Here is a 10,390-nt window from a genome sequence, read left to right on the forward strand (position 1 = left end):
AAAAATTTATTTTATCTGCTTTTTTTTTTCTGACGGTAGAAAATAAATTAGACGAATGAATCAAATTTAAAATATTTATAAATAGTTTATTCCAACAGCAGACCGAAAATAGCAAATAAAAAAATGTATTTGATTATTCACCTATCATGTGCCACAAAAATTCGTCTGCTCTGCTCTGTAAGAAGTGATGATGGCATCCGGGAAATTTTTTTTTTTTCAATTAAAAAAAAAAATATGAAAAATTCAACCAATTATTCTATTTCTTTAAGACACTCAAATCGAACTAATGAAAATTTTAAATTGATTTTTCTGATTATATGAGGCTTCTCATATTTTTTAAACTTTTGTATTTCATATTAAAAAAAATTACCTAGGTAATTCCTATTACATATAAATATCTATTTATTCTAGCTAGCTATATAAGCAAGTTAACCGACTAGCTACAAATCTACCTCTCTAACTGCCTGCTTGCCTGCCTTACCTACTTATTCGCCTATTCACCTAGCTAACTGCTTTACTAATCTACCTATTTACATAATTATCTGCTTCCTATCACCTTAACTACCAATCCAACCTATCCATTAACCAACCTATTTAGTCACATACCAATCTACCTTGCTACTTACCTATTGAGCTACTTCTCGTGTTTTCCCGTTTGCAGTGAAAACTTAGGAGATATATTTTAAAAAAATATTACAGGTGTACATATAAAAATACAAAACGGTAACGAAAAAAAATTAGGCCCATTTGCGTTGAAATTTGACAATGTTTCAGAAAAGACGAGTCAGTATAGCGGAAGTGTAGTGATATCATATTTATATGATAATATATAAGATATCATTATATTTATACAATGATATATATAGAAGTGAACTGGTATCATTGATTTTTTTTAACGGCTTTATGAAGTTTTATCAGTTTTTAATCATTAAGCGCCTTTTGAAAGCTACTGATTTACATTCGTATAGGAGTTTGCTTTGTCACTCAGGATGGATGCGTTTTTCCCTTTTTTAAACTCTTAAAAGGGGATATGAACGCCTGGGCGTTTCCTCTTCTATAAGTTTTTGGCTTTCTGCCCTGTCTCTTCCCCAACAAAACGAAAGTAATTTTTATTGCACAAACTATGGAAAACCTTTAACGAACGACACTTAACTCTGAAGAAAACTGTCTAGGTGTGTTCTTTGCGTGTGTGTGTGCATGAGAGAGAATAGTGTATAACTGTAAAGTTTATAATAAAGCCCTGGGAAAGATATTTAATTATGAAGGGGTCCAGTTGAATATAACACAGTATGAATACCGTGAGGGTTGTAATTCATCAATGTAAGCAGTAGATGGCGCTCATGACAGGAGGGAGAGTTAGGGAGAAAGAAAGAGAAAAATTATGGAAATGGGTGGGAGTATGCAAGGGATGACGTTCCCTTTCATTTCTGTAAACGAGGTGGTGGTGGTGGGGGGTGGGGGTTGTAGTCTAGCTTTCACCCTCCTGCCCCATGCAGACATCAGCGTCATCGACCTCAACATATCTCAAGTTCAGAAAATCTATTTCCATCAATGTGTGTGTGTGTGTGAGAGAGAGAGAGAGGAGTATGATGCAGTTGTAAGATCTATGGAAAATCCCATGTAATGCCACTTAATCCCGTAGTGACTCAGATCACTAACATTTTAGTAAGTAACATTTGAAGTTAATGTCACTCATGTACAACGCAGAAGATGGAAGAAGAAGCAGAAGCAAATATAGAGGTGACCCTTTAGTGCGCGAGTCCATCTGACCACTTACTCTTTAGCGTGCAGTATAACCTTAACACGAACTCTAACCCTAAACGAAATTTTAATCTAAACCCTAACCCTAACCCCGAGCCCTGGATCCCAACCCTAACCTTAGCCCTAACCCTAATTCTAACCTTAAACCCTAACCCTAACTTTAACCCTAACCCGTATCCTAACCCAGATCAGGTCGTTTCACAGCACAGACAACGGATACTACGGCAGTCCGCACTCTAAAGTAGCACCAAAAATTGGTAATATGAGAAGGTATTTCGTCCGTCTTTACGTATTGAATTCAAATTCCGCCAAGGTCAATCTTGGCTTTCATCCTTTCGGAGTCGATAAAAAAGCTACTAGTCGAGCACTGGGGTCGATGTAATCGTCTAACCACCTCCGCCGAACTTGCTGGCCTTGTGCCAAAATTTGAAATCAATATGAGAAAGTACAGTTTAATTTTGCAAGCGTCTTAAGGTACTGCCGTGTTATGAAAGAGCTTTCTTTGTAGTCTTTTTATCTCCGTATTGACCAGGCTACCAGATGTCTCTCCACGACGCTGATTACAATTCATTTCCATTTTTCCTTTCATTGTCCCCGTCTTCCTTTTGCGCCCGAATTGTTTGATTATGTCATATTCTCTTCAACTTGAATATTTTCCCCATAATATCTTCTGGACTTGAGGGGTTTCATTCAATAACTATACAGGTATACTTGTCTGTGAGCCTTGTGACATGTCTGGGCCACGAAATTTTTTCCCACGAGAGTTCTGAACCCCAGTTATGAACTCATTTGGATATAACCAATCCGAGCTCAACTGTCAAACTAGTCACGAAAATACTCTGGCTGAGTTCAGTGGAACATGTGCATTATAGCAAAATCTAACTATTCTAAACGGGTTAGTAGGGAGGGACAAATGTGAAATTTAGTGTATAAAGTGAATGGAGAGCTGCTCACCGATGATAGCATAAGTGTTGCCAATTCGCGTAATTTACTAGAAAATGTAAATGGATGTAGTCCTAATTTGTTGACTGATATTGTACATTCCTAATTTGAAATCTTGGTGTTGATCTGGAAACATCGTAACCAATATGGCGTTGTGTTGTATTGCGCCCTCCTTGCATATATCAATGGGTACATGCAGTATCACTAATCTCAGTCTGAGCATAGGTACCTAATGTTAGCTCCATACAGAGATGGTGCTCAATTATTCTATGTGGATTGTGGGGAAGGGGAAATGTGGTGTTTATGTGAAACCTGCTATGCTGTACTCAGAGAAGCATACACCATTCTATCCCTGACTGGCAGTACTGCAATTGTACACATTATGTGGATTCTGAAGGTGAGCTCTGATTGGCTGTATGCAAATGAGTTTATTACTGGGGTCCGGAACACTCGTGGGAAGAAAAATTACGCGCCCGGGCCAACGAAACTTGTGGTTTTGATATTCTGTGATCACATCGTTCAGTTCGTTCCGTCTTCGAATTACTTTTGTCTCGAGTATGCTCCTGCAATAGTATTTCTCGCACAGATCTTTCCACGACAGTCTGTGTTGTAACCAATTGCATGTCTTATTTCTTCGAAGTAGCCCACGTTTCACTTGTATATAAGAGCACAGGTAGATTCTTACGCAAACTCTTGTTCACTTGTTCTTTGAGTACATCTTTAATGGAGGCTAACACCTTCCACCCTGCTCTTGCTCTGTTCAACGTTCAATGTCTCGGTTAATATTTATCGTTTAGTCTATGTTGATATATTCCTTTACCTCTTCGATTGCATCGCAACCTGCCATTATGTGGTTTTGTGTTACGTTTTCCAACTGCATATATTTTGTTCATGCAGTTTATTTAAATGCCTACAGTTTAACTCTGGATGTCCAGCTCTGTCAAGAAGGGTCTTTAGCTGATCTGTTTCTGCAATGAGCTTGATGTCGTTTGCGAATCAGAGGTGTGTTAGTAGCTTGTCTTTGATTCTGACGTCACATTTCTTGTCAATGTCTCTGATGACCATTTCAACTCATGCAGTGAATAGCTTTGAAGAGATGCCATCTTCTTGTTTGACACCTTCTCGGTTGGAGCTTTACTGGCGATGATATCATTGCTATATCGGTGGAACATCTCGAGTTCGCCTCCCCGGTTTGATGTGCTACTACTCCTTACATCTTCAGGGAGAACAGTACAGCATTTATAGTAACATAATCGGAGGCCTTTTCGTAATTTGCGAAGGTGACACGAAAGCCAGCTTATGCGCTTTTACTTGTCTTACAAACTATGTTATCGTGTCTATCAAGGCCTATCGTGCTGTAGTTTTTCCGAAAACCTGCTGGTTCCCTCAACTGCTGATCTTCGAGATGTTCCGATAATCTGGTAACTATGATCTTTGTAAACAGTTTGTAGAAGTAGGGAAAAAGACATGGGGCGATAGTTTCTCAGATCTTTCCGCTCTTACTTTTTATATATATAAAAAAAACAATACTCGACTCTTTACACGGCGAGGGCATTTTTTCTTCTTTGTGGTACAGAGCTGATTTTTACCTGTGGGCCCGGAAGAAATGAAATAAGTTTTTTTTTCGTGCCACAGTGAACTACATGCAATGGCGTGGCTAGACTGTGAGCCGCCTGGGGCTGCCCTTGAATTTGAAGTGCCCCCGGGAACCTAAGCATATACAGGCTTACACAGCAGACCCAGAAGTGCTGCCCCAATGAAAGCGTCACTCGGGGCAGATCACCCTACTCCTTGCCCCCACCTGGCCATGTTACTGACTACACTAATAAACTGAATTTGCTTTTATGGCTAAGATGCACGAGTGCAATATAACTATTTTAGGAAGTTCACATCACCTCTACATGGTTTCAGATTTGATCTCATTGCATTGCACCAAGCATCTTCTACTTTAGTTTCGGGTCGACCAAGGTATTGTGAAAGAGTTTCTTTGATGGAAACTATGCAGAAGTCCTTCAGAGCGGATTTGTAAATAGGATTCACAGAACCAAGGGCAAATCAATAAAATACAATTATTAACACTTTTACAAGTAAAACATTACGAAACACATTAGCATTCATTGAAATGAAAGCATTGTAATTATATGGAACTTAGAAAGAAGCAGCTTGTTTGCACCTATTTCAGAATATTTTAATGAATATTTTGTGTTTCATTTTCAAACGTGTAGTGATCCGACAACGGCGCGCGCTCGCGCACCGCCCATTTGTATTTCGCGCGTGTTGGTGCCTTTACCAAGGCACAGAAAGGAAGGCCCTCTCACGCATGCGCGAACCACCGGTAGCACGACCCTATTGCCTACGTAGCAGTTAGCGAGGCAAGGGGGTCGTAAGACGTTGACTACCAGCGTCCAGTCCTCGGTGACTTGGGAACCAGCGATTGAAGGCGACGGTCACGCGTATATCCTCTCTCCGTCAGGACTTGATTCTAGCAGCAGTCGGCCGAAATACCTTTAACCAAATTGTTGCCGACCACATTTCAACTTCCCTGTTCGACGCCATTTTGACCCCTTTCTGTTTTTGGGCTGGACATTGTAAATATTACAATCTATTAACTTATAGCGGTGCGCGCCCGAACCTAGGACATCAGATAACACACTTATTGTTATTGTTTACCAAGAAAGAGAATAAAGTAGTTATATGTATATTTTACGTCTGCGTCCTGTTGTTTCTGACTAGTAGAATTCTGGATTATTAAAGCAACGGCTAGTGAGTGATTGCTTTGTGCACCCCAAAAGTGCACGAGGATATTCACTCACACGAAGTTCGTTACAAACGCTATATTTTTCTTACTTTTGATATGTGCATCAACATCGTTAAAAGTCGCGTTTTTTAGTTTTCGCACCTTCAGTAATAAACTGATAGTCTTTCTTGGTTTATCGAAACTCTTAAGTAAGATCACCTTTATCTTGTCGAAAGATCACTCACCACTACTAGTTGAAATTGCTATAATGAACACAACCTGAAAAAGTTACTCTTAGATTTTGGAAAAGATTACTGCTTTCATCTCCACACTGAACAATGGTCTCGAATCAGTTATGTTTATGTTTAGACAACTTCTCAGAAACAACTTACATTCCAAGAATTTTTCAACAGGTAATTCACTTTCGTTTGTGTCAGTCTTAGAAAACTGCATGATCCAGACAAATTCTTTAAAAGAAGTTTACATTAAAGTGCTTCTGCTTTCATTTTAGTGAAGAAATAATTCTCTTATATCTAAAATTAAAGATAAATATCGGAATTTTTAATCCGTATTATGGAGTCGAGTAAATCTTACTTCCATTCCATAATGGAGACGTTCAAGAGTATCTTTTGTTATTCTCATAATTTCATCTTTGGTAAATAACCCTACATTCTTGACTTTTCATCAGTCATTTATTTCGACTTTCTGCGGGGTTGTTTTCCCCACATAAATAACTTATTCAACATGTGGTTTTAGCCTGTCATCAAGAGGTTCACTGACGAACGATTCTCAACTACTGTAAGATAATCACAAGTAGTATCACGAAAGTTGTTGATATGGTCATGGAGTCGCTTTTAAAGATGGTCAGTCTGAATAAGAATTATATTTCAAAATCGAAACAAAATACAAGAATTTAAGCGCCAAAATACGTAATATCCAGAACCTGTCTTGCATCACCTTTTGGATCAGCTGGTTTGATTCTGGTTAACGACCATCTTTTGAAAAATTTCCACTGTGGTAATAGAGAATCCATTGATTGGCATCACAGACATTGTTCTAGAATTCTGTTTTAGATTCAGATTTGATAACTACTGAAAGCTTCCAGTTTTTGCCAACGGAAGATCTGAACAAAGTGACTGAACTGCATCGAAAGAAGTTACCACCAACACGTCAGAACACACACACACACATACACACACACACGTACACACATACACACACACACACACACACACACACCAACCAACCAGCCAGCCAACCAATAAACCAACCAAACTGAGAGAATAATTAATACAGTTTACCAAAATAACGAAGCAATTTCTTTCATTAATCTTGTTTGAACGCTACTTTTATAACCAGCCATAACTGCAGTAATTTGTTATATTAAACAGTCTTATAACGGCATTATGTCTTGTACAAATTCAAAAATCACTTCTACCATGTTTTCAGTACCCTTTCTTTTAATTAGGCAAATACAAAACAAAACAAAAAAAGCTTCTTTTATAAATAATTTTCTCTTTGAAATCAATATCAGCAGAAAGAACTGTTTCTACCATTTGCTCATAATATGCTTGATCTGGACTAGAATCAAACATGAGACCTAAATCTTTGACCTTCTGGATGCTATGAAGCGATTTCTGGCAAACAACAGAAAACAACAGCTGATTATATGAATCCTCCAATAACGGAAACAAATATGATATTCGTCCAGGATTCTTTTCCATATTTACGAGATATTCTTTCATGATGGAATAAAGTTTGCCAACTACTTGAATAACTCTCCAAAATTTCCAGAATTACTTAGCTGTTCTACGCAAGGCAAGATTTTGAATTAACTAAAAATTTTATGCATGGAATAGGCACAAGAAACTCACTTTGCAATCATGTGGTTTCGGGTTCGATATCGAAATCACCAAGGCCATGTGAAAGAATTTGGTGAACGGAAACTGTGCAGAAACCAACTCTTCGTACATGTGTATGTGTGTGTGCGTTTGTCACCACTTGATAACCGGTGTTGGTTTGTTTACGTCTCCGAAAAAAGAAATCGACAGTATTGGTATAAAACCAAAAAGGAACATAAGTACTAAGTCCATCTGCTCGCCTAAAGTTCTTAAAGGCGGTGCCACAGCATGACGGCAGTTCAGTAATTGAAACAAGTAAAAGAGACTGGAATGTTTTGTGAAGAATATGTTGCCATTTTTGTTTTTTCTGATGCTATTTGAAAATGAATTCTTCCATTTTTTTAGGAGATTTCTTGCAATTTTCTTCCTTTGGGTGAAACAGTATGGATGGATGTTTGCCTTTTCATGGGTGTTAAACCTTTCTGGTACTTCCTAATGATAAAACCCATTTTTTTGTTGCAACCAATGCTGGATTAACTATTAAGCAAAAAAAAAAGTATGTACATAGGGCATCAAGAAGTGAAATGGGGACACCACAGAAGTGTTGAATGGTATACGGCACCAAAGTAATCACTTTAAAATTGCTTAAATAATATTCGGGATTTCGTATCTCTACAAAGTATAGAAGCAGACGTTTTACGTAAGATTAATGTTGAGAATCTGATAAAAGATTTTGCAATTAAAAAAGATAAGAGGAAACTTTCAAGTATAAATAAAGTAGACGTATACAAAAATAAACATTATTTCCTATCTTACTGTTAGTGTTCCATTTTGAAAAATAAAAATTTATTTTATGGTTTATTATTGTTTGTGACCCCCTTTCGGTCAGACACTGACCATGGGTTTGCACCTAGAGAGTTACCCTCTGAGGCACAAGTCTGGGCAAGGTTGTTTTTTATGGAAGACCAGCAGTCGCCCATGCATACCGGCCTCCCCTCTCCACGTCACCGATGTTGTCCAAAGGAAAGGCAAGGGCCGATACAGCTTGGCACCTGTGACGTTGCAACTCATTTCTACAGCTGAGTGAACTGGAGCAACGTGAAATAAAGTGTCTTGCTCAAGAACACAGCACCCAGCCCAGTCCGGGATTCGAGCTCACAACCTCACGATCGTAAGCTCGACGCTCTAACCACTGAGCCACGCGCCTTCTACATTGCGAATTATATATGGAGGCACCAAAATCTTTTGAGTGCTTGAGGCCTCTATGGGTCTTAATCCGGCCCTGGTTGCAACGAAGACGAATTGGCAGTCCTTGAAAATAGAAATAAAGAAATGAACAGCAAAAATTCCTTTCTTTTCCCGAGAATAAACGAATTACGAGTGTTTAACTTCTCCACATCTATTTCTCAATCTTCGTTTAAAGCATCACTCGTTCATTGATTTTAGCATTTTAACACCTCCAACATGTATCTGTGTGTTCGTGCGTGTATGCCTGTGTTTGTGAGTGTGCATGCGTGCGTGCGTGTGTGTGCGTGTGTGTGTGTGTGTGTACACGCGTCTAGGTGTACGTGTGAGTGACAGTTGGGATCAAATCCAGATGAAGAAGGGAGATAAGTAAATATAAATTGGTTTATGACCCAAGTCATTTGCACTGTTATTCGTCTTTGTGGTTCAAATACATGCCACTGGCCTACTCTGAGTTATTTCTCTTAGCTTGTTTTCGTTTCATTTATGCAAATTACTTAGGCTATAAATGTATTCTGCTCTTTTTTGTATGTGTCAAATTATCTCTGCATATTTATTCTTAAAATGTCTAGCAGTTTCAGATGCAAAATATGCTGAGCGCTGTAGTGTCTGTCTTAGGAGAATAATTTGTACCTTTTACAACAACGGTGTGTTCAACACTCTCGTCTCATTGGCACACTGCATTCTCGGACACCGGCGTTTCAATATATTGTGTCCCGTCAAGCAGAAGCTGTCTCACCTCTACCACTCTCCTTTCACAATTTCGTTAACTCACCCACTAACTCACCCTCTCCCAACCCGGCCCACTTCATTACGTACACCACCCTATAATTCAGGTCACCAGCCTCTTCACCCTCCCTGTCATAGCTTCATGATCTTCTCTCTCACACTCTCCTCTCTCCACTGTTTACCTTCTAAAGGCAGTGCTGTTTCCCCTCTGACACAAGACTCCTTTTTTGTCCCTCAATACTACTCCACACCCTCAGCTGAGGGGTCTTGTTTGGCAAGTACTTGGTAACCTCATTGCAGCTGGTGCCACGTAAAATACACCTAGTATGACCATTAAACTACAATCTGTAAAATAGTTGACTTTAGGAAGGACATCTAGCTGTAAGAATCATGCCAAAGCAAACGACAGGACTTGTTGTAGTCTTCTGCTTTTCCATTTCTTGTTGAACAATCCAACCCATGCATGGAAAATGGACATTAATTGATGTATGTATGTATGTATGTATGTATGTATGTATGTATGTATAAGCATATATATATGTATTTTATATACGTATACATATATATATATGTATATTTTATACACACACACACACTCACGTGTGTGTGTACATTTTACATATTATTTTATTCTTTTGCTTGTTTCAGTCATTTGACTGTGGCACTGCTGGAGCACCACCTTGAAGGGTTTTAGTCAAACAAATCAACCCAGGACTAATATTTTAAGATTGGTACTTATTCTATTGATCAAGCAATGATGGGGTAGGGTGGGGGAAACAAACACAGACACAAAGACACACACAGAGATATACATATATAGAAACAGGCTTCTTTCAGTTTTCGTCAACCAAATCCACTCACATGGAACTGAACCTGGAACCATGTTGTTGGGATGTACACATACAATTCATGGCAGCATGGAAAACAGATGCCAAATGATGGTGATGGTGATGATGATGATGATGACATGCATGTGTATGTGTATATAAGGGGAAGTAAAAAATTATCTGCACTTCACCATAACATATCTTTATTATTATCACACTGCCTTCTGCGCATTCATGCTTATAGTTGATAATATTGTGGTCCTGACTTTACAGTGTAAGCATGGCTGCTCCACTAGCAATGTGCACCA

This window comes from Octopus sinensis, linkage group LG5 (assembly GCF_006345805.1).
Source record: "Octopus sinensis linkage group LG5, ASM634580v1, whole genome shotgun sequence".
In the NCBI taxonomy this organism is placed as follows: Eukaryota; Metazoa; Mollusca; class Cephalopoda; order Octopoda; family Octopodidae; genus Octopus; species Octopus sinensis.